Source organism: Acanthaster planci, linkage group LG11 (assembly GCF_054643075.1).
Source record: "Acanthaster planci isolate LZ-2023a linkage group LG11, COTS_SCS, whole genome shotgun sequence".
In the NCBI taxonomy this organism is placed as follows: Eukaryota; Metazoa; Echinodermata; class Asteroidea; order Valvatida; family Acanthasteridae; genus Acanthaster; species Acanthaster planci.
Genome location: NC_141787.1, coordinates 9,188,654 through 9,204,579, shown reverse-complemented (window position 1 = coordinate 9,204,579; position 15,926 = coordinate 9,188,654). Strand labels below are relative to the sequence as shown.

The following is a 15,926-nucleotide window of genomic DNA, read 5'->3' as shown; positions in this document are numbered from 1 at the left end:
CTACAGTCATTTGAAGAAGTTTGAGACTACCTGGGATTTTATGGGTGTTTCCGTCCATGGGCCTGCATTCCTTCGTCTCATCCGACGATTACTTGTTTACTACAGTTGCCCATAACATGAAAGCAGTGATATTAGTCCATTTGAATGACAGCTTTTGCCAAGACAGGTCTTGTATACATGTGCACACACTGCAGCATGGGTAAAAAAGCCAGTCTAAGTCAGGTTCAAAGGGCTACTCTGAACACTGGCGTATATAAAAATCCAGGACTTGCAGCGCCTTTATATGAAGAAGAAGCCAACCAGCGGCCATTTTACCGAGCCAAATACAAATGCGTGGGTTGGCTACCTCTTCTAGCTTTGTATTCGGCTCGGTAATGGCCGCGAGTGGATTCAATGATCTCTATAGGGCATTGCGAGTCCAGATATTATTATACACGTCTGTGACTCTGAACGTCAAATTAGTGAGAGCCCTGGTTGCAGTAAGACTGCTGTGCACAATGCCATGGCTCATGTTTTTGACCAGATCGAAAAGGCACGGTCATCCAAGAAAAAATACCACTTGTGATGACCCCACATGAGTTCACATCAAGTAGATATAATCTACCGTGGTTTAGTAATGCGCTTAATTAAGAGAAATACGGACGAAAAAGACGTCTCTACAGGAAAACAAAAAGGGAAATAAGGAAGATTGGCAAACCTTCAAACAATCTCACAAGGCTTTGAAAAACCAACATCCGCTGGGCAAGAACCCAATATATAAATTCATATCTCTACGAAGATTTTAAGGCAAATCCCCAAACCTTCTGGTCATTCATAAAAAAGTTTCAAAGGGAGAATGTTGGCGTATCAGGGTGTCTTCACAAACGAAATTCAAGCAACAACAGATGTCATAATTCATGGAGATGTATGTCCTGGAATCTCTCCGTTGCAGATTTCTGTTAAGGGTGTCGAAAAACAACTTAAGGAACTAATTACTCCATATAAAGCACCGGGGCCAGATAGTATTCCGCCATGGTTGTCTTGTTGCAGAACCACTAGCACCTGTTCTCCAAGACCAGTTTCAAAATTCAGTGAATCATGGATAGTACCATCAGCATGGAAGACAGCAAATGTGATTGTTACTTCAGTCTTCAAGAAAGGGGCACGTTCATATCCTGCAAATTACCGTCCAGAGTCTCCCCACGCGGGGCGCAACCCTAATACAGTTGGCGTAAGACAGATACAGCGAATTGCGAAGTTCCTCGCCGGAGTTCTTGTCGAAAGATCAAAGGAGTTTCGCACTCCACTGGGACAAATGTTAGTGTAAGCACCATTTCTCGTCTTTTTAAAATAAATAAATAAATAATAAATGTAAGTTTCAAAGACTCATAAGCTAAAGTTTGGTTTCCTTCGAGAAGTTCAAGTTACTGCTTTTTATATCGTTGGACTTAAACGTTTGCAAGTGACTGTAAATCGAAGAAAGTCACAGTACATTGGACAAAATGGGATGCATGCTATTCCGCAGGGATAGGAGAACTTGACTTCACTCTCAATGAGCAAAACGGTTGGGTTGAAGTCCCGGCCGCAGAGAAGGAAGACCGGGAAAGTGCCATTACGCCATAACCTGAATTCCCAGATTCGTTTTTTCATCCCCTCATCTTTCTTTCTCCATGTGAAAACTTAACTCTCAACAAGAGATGACTATCGTCAGACTTGAAATTCATGAGTAAGAGGGCGCTGGAGGTACACGTCGGGTAGTACGGTGCATGCAGCAGAAATAGATAAAAGCAGGCACATCGTAATTGAACACGCGCCACGAGCACGTATCGGGCTGTTCTTCAGTGAGCGTTGATCGAGCTGGAAATCCAACGAGACCGTTAGGCCATGGAGCTGTAGTTAGGCCTACATATTTTGAACTACCGAAAGCAGGCAAGAATGATTCTAGCATGATGGACAGGTGAGATCGATGTAGTCCGAGTAACCAGGACCATGCTAGGACTCTTCAAATAGCGATTTTTGTACTCATTGGGCCAAGCTCGTCTCTGTTCCGGCGGTGAATCACCGTGCTGTTTGCAAGCTGGTTCGCGCTGGTTAGTGTCGGTGAACCAACCAAGGTCGGAATATGTACTAAGTATTATGTTGTGTACGAGTGTGTGAGTACATGTACATTGCACGAGTGTAGCAGATGATTGTGAACATTGAACCATGGAGGTAGAATAGTGAAGTAATGTTAGTAGTACTGTGACCTTCATGTACATGTACCGGGAGTGCAACATTAGCTTTATGGTACTATTACAACACAGTGCTTGGGCTCACAGCAGAACAAAGCCTCCATGTGCACAAACCTATAAGTTCGAAATTTCAACTAGTTTCTGTACAGCTATTTGCATATCCGCTTAAACTGATGCATCAACATGATCAAGAAAGCTGCCCCAAACCACATAATGTACGTGATGTGTAAGCCCTAACTAATCACTAAATGATTAGATTACAAATACAATGCAAAAAAAGGCAAGTGCATAATGATAGACCTAAAAGTACATCATAGAGTTAGGAACACAGCAATGGTCATGCACAGTTATCTAGTAACTGCTGACAGAAACTGTGCTTGTAAATTATTTACTTCTTCATTATATTTAAAATTTACTATTCTAAATTCAATCCATTTTATTTCATTGTATGAACTACAGGTACACGCAAATTCACAATGCCTGTTCCCACGAGGTGTCAAAACTTCTTTGTGTGGGGAATGAGAAATTAACGTTCTATAATGAGCTTTTTGCGAGTTAAATTTGAATAAAATCTGGTATACTACATGCATGTTCTTTAAATTCACGGGAACATAATTTGAATTCTCCATACTAAATGACTCTTTTACTTGAACCCTGTGATTCGGGGCAAGCTTTATATTTGCTTAGTTACATACAAACGACACGCCTTCCATCAACTGTACACTGCTTTAAAATTAATGGATAAGAATGGCACAAAGGAACCAGTCCATTCCACAGATGGTGGTCGCTATTCAAAAGCTTGCTCCAAATTATGGGGTATGGGCCCTGAGCGGGACCAAGAGAGGGTGCGATTTCCCTAGCAACGGAGACTCCCTTGTAGGAATTTCACTTTGCTGGTTCACAAACATGACAAATAACTATCAGATGCATGCGTAGCGTACATCTCACTACCAACAAAACAAACGTTCCCGACCAGCATGGATCTTTTCAACCGATAAGGGGGGGTGCTTCCACTCAAGGCAGATAGCAAGAGTGAATTTGGTCTGGAGAATTCAAATTGTTGTGTTCATTTGCAATCAGATAACTCAGTTTACCAGACTTCATTCAAATTTAACTCACAAATGGCTGTACATGGAGCTTCGAACCAAAGTATGTACACTGATTACTGTATTAGAAATTCACAATGGCCGCTTTGTCAGGTTAAGGAAGACAGGTTGGTCAGTGCTACAAAAAATATCTAGGCAGGTTAACTGCTCCAGAAAGCTGCTTTGCATCACATGTTGCAGACAAATGTCAAAGGTCTCTCTACCACTCCCTGGGATGGACTTTGATGGAATGTTGTTTTGGTACATACATGTATGTGTATAGTTTTTGCCGATTAGGGCAGTGGTTGACAAAATGAGGATTGCCATTGCTGTAAAAACAAAAGAACAATTTAAAATGTGTAAAGAATCTCGGGAAGCTGTTAATATATTGAATTACAGGCTTTGTCCAATATCCAAATACTCGATCGATTATTGAATATTTGAATATTATTGTCCAAATTTTAATATTCAAATGAAAAAATTCATGAAAAGGAAGGGAGAATTTTCTTTTGTTTGAAATGAGAAAATTGCACTAGGGAGGCTTGTATCAAGCGGATTCAAATAAAAAATGAAAGAAATCTTACTACGGTTCAAAAAGTACATTATTCATTAAAAAATTTTAAAGGAATAGAAATTTTCAGCTGGGCAAGAAGTCTTGTTCGTTTCTTAAATCTTGCTAAATTGTGACTGGAGATACTCCTGGAGTTGAGAAGCTATTGTAGTGATTGAAATTGTGTGCTATTGCAACTAATCTTGTATATATGATTTGTTCATCAACAATCTTCCTGTTGGTACGACCAAATAGTTGAATATTCGATCGAATTGAAGGTCAAATGTTCAAACAGTAAATTATTCCAATTGACTCAGCCCTATTCAAGATCAGTGGGGGCGCCAGGCCTTGATGGCTGTGGTTGCATGTGTGGGGCAAGGGAGAATCGTGTGGATGCAAATGCGGAGTTGTAAAAAGACAAGGTTGATTGCCCTGTTGTATGTAACAAAATTTTTGTCGGTGCAAACAAGGGTGCAAGTGGCTTTTCAGTGGGTGCATTTGCACCCACGTGACATCCCGTGGCACCACCACTGTTCAAGATACATGTATGTACTGTGCGCCTTATAAGTGATTTAATGTTTATCATTACTATTAAATCTGAATCGACATGTACGCGTGTTAAATACCCAATGCTAGATGAAACCCACAAGTGTCCTTTAACACTGATGAAGCAAACATGGAAAGGATTCCCATACTTCCCTGCAGTGACTTTATCAGCCATCAGAAAGTGAAAATATCGAACGTCAAATTTGCAGGGAAAAATATGGAAGCATTGACTGACTCAACACTTAGAATAGAGTATGCTAGGGTTGGTGTGCACCATACAGGTTGTCAACCTTCAGGTATATGGAACCTTTTCTGTACATATATTGATGTATAATGTACACAAAATGTTGAACCTGTTGAATTTTGATTGAATGGGTACTGTGGCCCTCTCACTTTTTACCATCAAGAATTTCAAATGAGTACTGTATTTTTAAAGATTATGTAATGATAGAAAGCTTCTTTGTGTGATTGAGTACTGTTGCAGCAGTACTGTTGCAGCAGGACTTACTGTTGAAGTCTGTTTGATTAGGTAAAGCACTGTGAAGTAAGAGTGTTTTTCCAAGGTGTTGAAGTTTGTGTGATTGGGGAAGGTTAGGTCCAGCAACCCTTGGGTGGTTAGGGTTAATTATTGGGACAAATACAATGTGGGTGGCTGCGACTCTAGCATTATCTGCGTCCATTCTCCTGAGCCAGTCATCCAAGCACACATTCATTCCCATTAACCCTAACTGCCCAAAACCTGCCATACTCCAACAGCAGGTTTTGTGAGGTTTTGGCAGGTTTGGTACTGTACCTGAGGAACTTGTTGAATTTTGTGAGACTTGGGATGAAAGGCCCAGGGAGATGGTGTTGGATTCTGTGTGAGTTGGGACACACAGGGTTCATTGTGTGCAGTGTCTGGCTTGCTGTACAAATTGTTGGACTATGCTTGATTTTGTCAGGTTTGGTACTGTTCAGTGCAAGTCATCCTATACTGCATAGACCCATCCATACCATATCACTCAAACTCCAACGGGCTCATTCTGTTTGAGTTTATCAGGTTTGGTACACTACCCTGCATGTACAAGTACATAGACAAGTACATGAACCTGTTGGATTTTGTGAGGTTCAGTATGCTTTCTAGTGCAGGAGCCTAGGGGTTAGGGTTAATACCTTTTGAGTCAGGCAGTCAAAACAAGTTCAAAACTTACAAATTTCCAAAGATTTTATTCAAAAATTTTACTTCATCTTTTTCAAACACTCCTCTAGCCAATCTGTGGTATACATGTACATGTATGTTCCTCTCATGAGCAGCCTCAAGATTGGTGCGCATGTGGCACGTCCTGTGTAAGGTGGCACACAGCCAGCTGGTGCTCAGTCAACTTACCGGTACTAAGAACAGCTTTGTAACAGGATCTCAACCAGTGGGAGTGGCAAAGCTGTCTGAAACTGTCTAAACTGGCAAAACTGGTATTCATGAAGTAAAGAGTGCATTTTAAACATGTTATCTGTAGGCCTATGACACTTAACCAGTTTCAAAATAATTGTTCAGTACTTATGAACTAATCCTAATTTAACAAAAGGCAACCACACTTAAGTTGTGTGTGTTATGCCGCAACATGTATGCTGTAAAGCCACGGGTTGGACTAAAGGCACAACCTTACAAGCTTACAAAGTTTGGCAGTTTGACTTACCACTTTGATGACATCATGGGCTTATTACAGAATGCTAGGGCTTGGCTGTAGGATGATTGGCAAATGCATAATATTGGTCTATATACAAACTTTAAGCTTAATTGACTTATACTGTACCTGTAGTAAGGATTTTCTTGAATCACCCACTCTGTAATGCAGTACATGGGACATTGCATGTTCGCAGTTGATCTTCCGTGAATTCTTACCACATGCTTTTCGTAAATGTATCATTCATCATGCAGAGCATGGAGAGATAAAAATACATAATGGTACATGTACATGTACTGGGTACGTGAAAATATTGGGCTCAATCGATGCATTCTGGAACAGTCCCTTTTGGACCAGTGCCAAGGCATGTACAAGCACAAGTAATCACCCCTGTCCAGACCTAAAGGGCACTTCATTGTTCAATGAAATATCAAATCTGTAACCGAAGAATGACTCCAATAGGCATATCAAGCAGTTTACAGAGACCACAGAGAAGGTGCACACATGATCTCCAGGCACAGTGGTGGGCTGTTTGCAATGAGTCAGACAGCGAATGCAAGCACCCCCCTGTTGTTGGGTTGTTGTTTATCTCCAACCTGTCTTACAGTCGCACACAGTGGTCGCAAGCCTTGTCACACAGGTAGTGCACACTGACTCCGCTGTTAGCAGATTCAGTGTTGCAAATGCAGGTGAACAGTATGCTAGCATGAAATACTAGCATGAGCAGCTCCACTCCTCCAGGCTTAATTGGAAGTACAGTCATGGAGCTACCCGTGTAAAAAGGAATGGTACCAGTTGGCCATGTATTGAGCTTACCTGCCATACCTGGTACTGGTACATGTACAATGTGATCTGGGTGCTTGAATGACAAACAGCAAGCCAGCTACCTGCTGGTAAAGTTGAAAGAGCCTTTACCAGAGGTTGCAAATGATGCATTCGTCCTGTGGTGAACTGGTAAACTGGAACTTGGGACACCAAGGGTCAGCAATCTGTCAGTGTGCTGAGATTATATCAAGAAGGAGGTGCGCAGGTGAAACTGTTGCTGAACTTTGCCAAGCTATCCGAAAACCCTTCCATTGCACATTCCCTGATTGTGGGTCAAAATTCTAGGAGGCCTTCACTATTGAAATGCTCAAGAATGCACTGGATGACCTTTCACTGAAGCAAGATGTGCCCTGTTTCAAGGAATTCTGTGGATGTAGGATGAAGCAGTGGAGATCGTAGCAGAGGCTGAGGCATGATGCAGGCAGTGATTCCTAAGTCCAGAAAAGAGAATTCTCTGGACTCCGTGCCAACTGATCAGGTAACGATGCCATGAGAACTGTTAGAACTGCAGCGTTGTGGCCAAAGAGCAATTGGATGACTGGAAATCAGGATGCTAGCAATGCAGGAGTCCAGACCATATTTGAGCCCAGTGTCCCCTGTTTATAAGGACTGCCAGGTACCATTTAATAAGTTAACCCTATTCTTTGGGCCCCAAGTCCAGCTGTGAGTATTCAGTGGCCCCTTTGCACCGAAGAAGGAGGCACAGGTAGCCTTGTTGTCAGGGCAGGCCATCTTGCTGTTGGCATGGACAGCCTTGCTGCCAGTGCAGGTAGTCCTGTCACCGGCACAGGTAATATTGCCAGCGGCACAGGTGTAGTCCCATCACCTGACAGACGGCCTTGCTATCAGTGCAAGGAGTTCCAGAACCGGTTGGGGAAACCCTTCCGTCGGTGCAAGAAGCTGCAGTGCTACAAGTGCAGTTTTCCAGTTCTGGTGGGCTCATTTTGAGTGACTGATGGCGGAGCATGGAGTTTTATATGTGTGAAAGAGGGTGAACCCATTTATTACCTGCTACTGTGAGCCATCATACCCAAAGAGCTCCAAGTGTATTATCTCTGGAAGTGTCACAAGAAAATCACTGGACATTGGTTTGTTATAGCTACCCTTGCAAAGCTTAGCAGTACCGGTAGGCCTACACGTATGGACTTTTGTTGGTTGTTCATTCGTCCGTCTGCGTGTCGCTGTAAAGTTGACAAAAGTGGCTGGTACCGGTAGCCCAGGCCCCTGAGGTCAGCAGCCCTGCCCCCAGTTTAGGCAGCCCCACCTTGAACTTAAGCAGCCCCACCGATGACAACCTCACGTCGGTAGGTGGAATGGCTCACATCTCTGAAAATGCAAGCACACCCAGGATCTGCTGTGGCAGAGCAGGTTGTAGACCCCAGGCCCAGCAAGACCTACCATACATTACAAGTCGACTTCTGTCTTGCAGATAGTCACCTATGATGACTGAGCCGAAAGCTATTAAATTGTATGCATGCAGGGATTGTGGCAGGCATTACGCCTTGACTTTTGCATGCCATAAGCATGGGAAGGCTTCCAATGATGGACTGATGTGCCCACTTACATGTACATAGAAGTGAGCTGATTACTGGTACTTACATGTAGCCCATAATATCAAGACCCAGCAAGGAGGGAAACCAGCTGGAGGAACGCTGGGCGAATTGCGGTGGACGGAGCTACGTATATTACCTGCCCTGGTGAGGATTGACAGTGCTCTAGGGAGAGGAGACAGCCTCAACCAGGCAGTGAGCAGAAATACTGGTAGTGCCCCTTACTTGTTAAGGCAGATAGTGATCAGGTAGGAGATGCAATGGTGGCTGAGCAGCCAGTTGATTTATGATTCATTTGAGTGGCAAACTGCCAGTAAGCCAGTGCTCTGCATTCCAACAGTTCTCATGTGGCCCTAAGTGTGTCTAATATCATTCAGGGAATACCCAACTGGCTCATTCCAATGGGTTTGTTCATTTGGTTATTATGTGAGCTTGCCAAGTTGATACCATACAATATGCTGTACATTTCAATTCTTGCGGTTGAAGGAGCAAATGTGGTGTTGCGGTGTATGGGGAAAATCTGAGTCATTGACTAAACTTTTAACCTTTACCGGGTACATCACATATGCCCGAAATTTCACTGTTTATGGGCTATGAATATCTTGCACACTGTACCGAAAAGGTTTCAGTTGTTTTTATCAGGTTGCAGTAAAAAAGGAGGGAAACATGCAAATCCCTGTACAAAGTGAATGGAGAGTTGCCCCATTCCCAGACATGAGTGCAAATGGAACAACTTCGGATCACAAGAATAGGCAAGATTACCGGTATCTGCTGGCTTCTAACCGGTACCTGGCAAAGCTGAGTGGAACACTGACATACATGTATACATGTACAGTGTAAAACATTCAATTTGTCACCACACTTGCAAGATACACATTCCTGTGTTGTTTTCAACATGCTCTAATCATTTGACAACACACTTAATTTCTTTCCATTAGAAGCCTCGTCAGTACCGATGAGATCAGGAAATTTCTTCATCTGTTAGAGGAGGGAATGATGTGTTGTGTTTGTTGTTGTGAGCCTTGAGCTGGACCAAGAGAGGGTGTGGTTTTTAGCAACAGGGGCTCCTTTGGTCATAACTACACTCCGCTGGTTCACGAATAACTGTGAAATGCAGGCGTTATGGTTGTATCACTACCAACAAAATGAACCATCCCAACAGATATTCATGGCTCTTTTCAACCGATGAGGGGGTTCTTCGGCTTGAAGATGCTACCGTACCGACATTATTGTCTATGTGCGAAAAGACCTGTGTGTGCACATGAACCATGTTCGAGCAAAAGTTGAAAATCAAAGAATCTCCATTTAATAGAATGACTTTTTCAGTAATATGAAGTTCACTACATGTACAGTACAGTGTACCTGTCAATCACAGGATGCCATGAGTGTCTTCTGTATTGTGCAAAGGTATACAATTATTTCAGAGAATCAGGAACCTCCCTAGTGTGAATAAGGAATGCAGCTGATGTCTCAGTTAATGTATACTATGTACATACTTGTGGAGATTGACTGAGTACTCCCTAAGTTACAAACATTCTGTTCAATCTGTGATCAAGTGCCCCTCCCAACCAGTAGAAGGAAACAGTGATCATGAGGAAACCAACCATTGATGCTGTTGATGAAAATTGGTTGTCCTGGCACATTTTCTGTGCCATACACCTGTACATTTTACGGTTGGGGTTCGTACTCTGTACAAATGTGCCATTTGCTTAAAATGCTTGATCTGCACACCTGTACTTTCTTTCATTATTTCCTGTACTGTATGCCTTCACAAATGATGCATTATTGCTTAACCCTTACCCTGCTGAGGGCATAAAAGCATGTGTCACGGTATTATGCACTTCACATCATAGTGCCAGCTGTCTTTTCTCTTTTACATTGTGTTTCACTTGGTTGCGTAGCATTACACCCACCTGCTGTCTCATTTTCAGCTGTATTCTGGTATTAGATTTTGTTGCATAAAGCTTTCCATAGAGTACATGTACATGTACATGTACCAGGAAAAGGTAACTTTAGGTAAAGATGGCGATTACATGTACCGGTACATATACATCGTAAATACAAGCATGGAAAGAAAAACTTAGGAGTGTACTACAGGCAAGATGTGTCATCTACATGTACATATATTTCATTTTAAGAATTTGACATTAGTGCACTTGCATACATGTACATGTACATGTACATGTACCGGTACATGTTTAGACTAATCCGATCTGATTAGACGCCCTAACTGCGGTGGCACTGCACCCACACGCACATTCTTCAGCTTGACTCGCGCCGTGCATTTGGCAAATCACGACACCCTGTTGGTCGAAGAGGCATGTAGCGCGCACGTACCACCTGTCCGTGAGCGCTGTGCCACCGCAGTAATGGCTTCTAATTCTGGTGGTCGAATTGCACTATATGTACATGTACACTTTCTATGACAGAGGGCTGTGAAGTTTTCTGATTTACAGACTGCTCTTTTATTGCCTCCATAGAGTAAATATCGGTATGTGTTCTCCCTCCCACGCCTGCCTTAAGCCTGGCTTCCATATGATTGTTTGTAACACAGACGGTCTGCAAGACGTCAAGATGAAGGCATTTGTGGAAGAGACACGGTGCAACATCATTCCACCCAAAAAAAGAAACGAAATGGCACCTGAAACTCGGAACAAATTTTACCAAAAATGCCATTTTTAGGTGGCAGTGTTTCCTATTGAAGCGAAGCTGTTACTCCAGTTTGATGTAATTTGTTAATGGCTAGATAATGGATGACATCACAGTTTTGCACATACATAGAACTACATGTACATGTAACCGCGTATTCATAAGCACAAACTAAAAAGGCAGTAAAATACCCTTTGAAACAGGGAAACAAAAGTTTGAAATTGTAAGGTTAACTGAGTCACAAAGGTGCATTTTGAAGGTTTGTTTTGAAACAAATTAATTGTAGCAACCCTGTAAAAAATTTGTTGTACTATAAAATTTGTCAACAAAATCGTCAGAAAAATATAATTTTTGACTTTACATGTATTTAAATTTTTCACTCAATGAGAATAAAAATGTGATCGGCTCATTTTAAACAAGTACCAGCATGTTTAAAACTGACCCATTCACGTTATCAGTCCCTCATTGCATTTTGGTAAAATCAGCTGTGACAGTGTAAATACATTGTACATGTATAGCTTCATACAACATGGCAGTTATGGCAGCTTTTCAAATGGCCTTTGAACGGCACATGGATTGTTTGTACAATTGCTCATGTCGTACTAGAACATTTGCATTGAATTTCCTATTAGTTTTGACTGCCACAGCTGCTCATGTGCTCTTGGTACCAACATACATGTACAGTGTACATGTACATGTACATTGTACATTAGAACTAGACAGTATTACATGGGAATTGGGTAGTGCTGTGTACATGTAAGTCATGTTTTTAGAGCTTGTTTGAAGGAAGTATCACAGAGTAAAATCATCATAGCAGGTACACCTGTGGATTGGTGATGCAATGACTTGTGCAGGTCTATGCGCACTGAGTGACTGACTGCATGCAAGTGACCAGAAGAGGGCTCTGTGGTTCAGTTTTGGTGATCCTAAGGGTGTTTGAAGATAACATCACGTACACTATTCAAACTAATGAATACCCTGTTGCACATGTTGATTCTCGTAACAGTTTCAGTCTCCGGAATGGACTGGTTCCTTTGTGCCCTTCTTAACCATTTAGAACAGTGTATTGTTACAAGGCATCTCTTATGTATTAACTAAGCAAAAGCTTGCCCCGAATCAAGAGGTATAGCAACAGTGGTTTTCGTAAGGAGAATTCAAGTTGTTATGTTCACGTGAATTTAAAGAACTCAGTGTACCAGATTTGGGTCAAAGTTAACTCGCAAAAGGCTTATTGAGACTGGTGTAGTTAATGAGGATAGCACTATGCAGTCCACACTGTTAAATACTGAGTGATTTTACAGATTGGTCCAGAGGTAACAACATGAACCTTAACACGGAGAAATGTGCAGTTATGCAAGTATGTTTTCTGAAGTCTCCCTTAACATGAATTCCTTTGTAGATTTGCCCACAGCAAATGCAAGCTGTTGAAACATGTAAGAATCTTAGGCATTCAGGTGAGCTGTGAAATAAAATGGAATAGTCATATCTCTGAGTTAATCTGTAAAGCCAACTCCAAATTATACCATTGAAGGTGCTAAACAAGTTTTTAATCTATCCACATCTGATCATGTGACCATTTATTTAGGATACAATGTACATGCATGTGTGGTCCTTGTTAGAATATGCTGTGCCAGAATGGAAGCACAGGGCTAACAACAAAAACAAGTTGATCTGTTGGAAAGAGCCAGTCCAGAAGCGTGCCCTTGGAATTATCCTAGGCTCCTACAAGTCATACCAAGAGGCGCTGGATATACTGGCAGTCAATAGACATGTACATGTAGCGGTACATTGACCATACATGTAAGTACCCTACAACAGCGTCAAAAAGATATGCATTAACAACGTGGGGATCAGGTCCAATATAACTTGAGAGACAACCAGAAGCTCACTGTATTGTAATACAAGCAGATTCACAAAATAGTGCTATTCCAAATTTAAATAGCTTCTTAAATAGTATGCAAATTATACATAATATCCTTTTTGCCGCGACATGTACATGTTCCCTCATTTTGTTTAATTTTTGTATATTGTATGGATTCATACAATAATGTTTCTGGTAAATTTCAGCCAACCTTTGTACGAGTTTGTGTGTTTAAATGCTGAATGGCCTGCCACTGTGTAAACTACTAGTTTTTAACTGTCGTTAAATGGTTTTTGGTATGGCATCCCGTAAAATTCGAATGATTTCAATACACATTGTGCTCAATTATTTCAATAGAGTTAAATTAACAGAACATTTCAGTGAAGGACTGGTTTTTAAACTTTTTTGGGGTAAATTTTGTTTTGGCTACTTTAGCTCTTTTCAGTTGTTCTGGCAGGTTCTCTGCATGATTTAGGTGAATGTTATTGATATGTTTCTTGTATCCAGTACTGAGTGTATGAATTAATTTTTTACTGGTATACTTAGTGCATTGTCATTTTTTTAATTACCGGTATAATATCATAATTTCGCTGTGAGAAGGTCCAAACCCAGCTCTTTTAAGATTAAACCTCTGACATTAGCATGTGAGCACTGTTTTTTAAGCGCATATTATAGCGTGAACTATCAGGGTTATTGCCCTCCAAGTCAACAAACCCAAAAGGGGACACACACAGGATTTCCAAACATGAAACACTTTGGTATATTCTTAAAAGAACACCATGGTTGGTTGATTCCATGACACGGTCAGCACAACAACCATAGGCCACTTACCAGTACATTCAACAACTTACCACACAAGTACATGTATAACATTGCATTACTTTCCCCAACGTGAAACTTGGCCAAAACCCTTCCTGCCTAACCCAAACAATAGAACCTCAATATAGAAGCAGTTTCCTGTATGCCTCCAGTATAGAGAACTGAAACAGGTCAGGACGCTCATGCTTTCCGCTGCCTTCCGCTGGCATAGGATTTGTGCACAGGGTGATGTCTGTGTACATGTATTAAACTTTCTCCATGCGTGGTTTGCACCCTCTCACAGCTCCTATGATATTGGAAGGAAAAAGTTCTAGTTTGAATAAAACAAATCATTTATAGCCTAGATATCAAGCACAACAAACAAAGACAACAAAAAGCTAACCTTGTCCACAGTTGGAGCAGAAATTGCCCGCATTTCTGTCGTGTCCACAGTTGCTGCAAAACATGGTTTACTGTTATGCGTGGTGTTCATACAATAATAATCAACTTCACCTCACCGGTGGGCTGACCAGTACACGAAATAGTATTCCACTCCATGGTTCGCTGCAAGCCATGTATGCGTGTGCCATGGCCCTTTTGCTTTTGTCGTGAAAAATTTGCTTTTGCCATGGTACTTTTGCCGTGACCCTTTTGCTTTTGCCGCGATCCTTTTGCTTTTGCCGTGATACATGTGTTCCTCCAAGGCCCATGCACGTTGCGCGAATCGTTCTCTAAAACACACTACATGAGGTTGTGGTACAATGAACGTACAAGTCTATTCCCCTGAAATGTATGCAAATACTGGTATTAAGACAATCTTCAAAGTTGGGGGGGGGCTCGTGGTATCAGCCATGAAATAGGCTGATGCATTAAGTCGGGCCACCCCATTATACAGGTGTTATATAGACCTGCAAAAAGTGGGGAAGGGGCATGCCCCCATCAGTTCTCCTGTCAGTTTTTGGAGGCGGTGCGAACGATATCCCAGAGCTGCGTGGATGATTTGAATTAGAATTTTGGCCTTGAGTTGTTCATGCCAGAGCATTAACAATACAATTTTACAATTACATGTACATGTAAGCTCTGGCTGGAGACATTGACACAGCACGTCCCTTGAAATCAACCACATAATTTTTGTCCCACATGTCCTGGTATGTGCTTCAGTATCCTTCAAAATCCTCCGCTCTTGTACAGGTACAAGGATTTTGGGGGTTTCGGGAAGGTTGGGGTTAATCTTTCAAAAATGCTACCCAGCTTTTGCCCACCCCCCGTCCCCCTCCACCCCTAACAGCTCTGCTCTACTCTTTACTCTGTCTTTATCCCCAGTGCAACTCCACCAAGCTACAGATCACATAGTCTGTCAGAGTCAGGTGCCAGTGTAATGGAAATTCACAAGTGCCTGTTGTTCTGTCTTTTGTAATGACCATTTTCAGGAAAGCCTGTAGAACCCAAGGGGCAAACCACTTTCAAAAGCTGTCAAAATAATCTACCAGGCTGCAGTATGTACCGTGTACATGTACCTCCGGCTCCGGTGATCTCACTCTAAGCTGCATAAAACCTGCCATTACTTAGTAACACCAGTTCAATTCCATTTGGTGAATTTGATGTCTGAATTGTTGATTTCCCCCATATGATCTAAATTTGAATAATTTATATTGCAAGTGTACTCTGTATAGTACATGTACTTGCAAGGAGGAAATTGTTTTGTGAAAAACCAAAGTGGCAACTGAAGTTACGGCATCAGTATTTCACTGCTCAAAATTTGACATTAATTGTAATGAACTAAGGATAACTTATTGATTTTATGAACAACATGTAGACCTACATGTACAGTACGGGTACTGGTACTACCATATGCTGATGTACATGTACAGTACATGTTGTACGTACATGTACATGTACTTGTACAGTACATTTACCTACAGTGTAAAGTCATGAGAAATAAATTGTGGTGTACACCTGTTCATACACTGTATTCGAATAGACTTCAACCACTATACAATGCCCAGTACATGTGGACCACCTTATGTCCTTGCACAGCTCCTTTCTTTTATTAACCGGTATGTACATGTACATGTATGCACGTGTACAGGCACTGGTAAGTATGTAGGCACCGGTACCTGGCATACCGGTATATCTGATAAACGTTTATGTACCGGTACACGTACATGTACAGTATAGCGCATGTGTAAAA

At 41.8% G+C, this 15,926-nt stretch overlaps 1 protein-coding gene across 8 annotated transcripts in view; it reads left to right on the top strand.

Annotated features, from left to right (window-relative positions):
- Positions 1 to 1,760: 1,760 nt before the first annotated feature.
- LOC110983868 (uncharacterized) overlaps positions 1,761 to 15,926 on the top strand; it is a 92,202-nt gene continuing 78,036 nt past the window's right edge. For 2 of the 8 annotated variants that reach the window (XM_022243492.2, XM_022243496.2), the window contains exon 1: positions 1,761 to 1,936. The gene's annotated coding sequence lies outside the window, so the exon portion shown is untranslated. Of the gene's footprint in view, positions 2,094 to 7,361; positions 8,676 to 15,926 lie in introns of those variants that run through there. The other 6 variants (XM_022243495.2, XM_087143608.1, XM_022243493.2 and 3 more) reach the window with 3 other exon arrangements.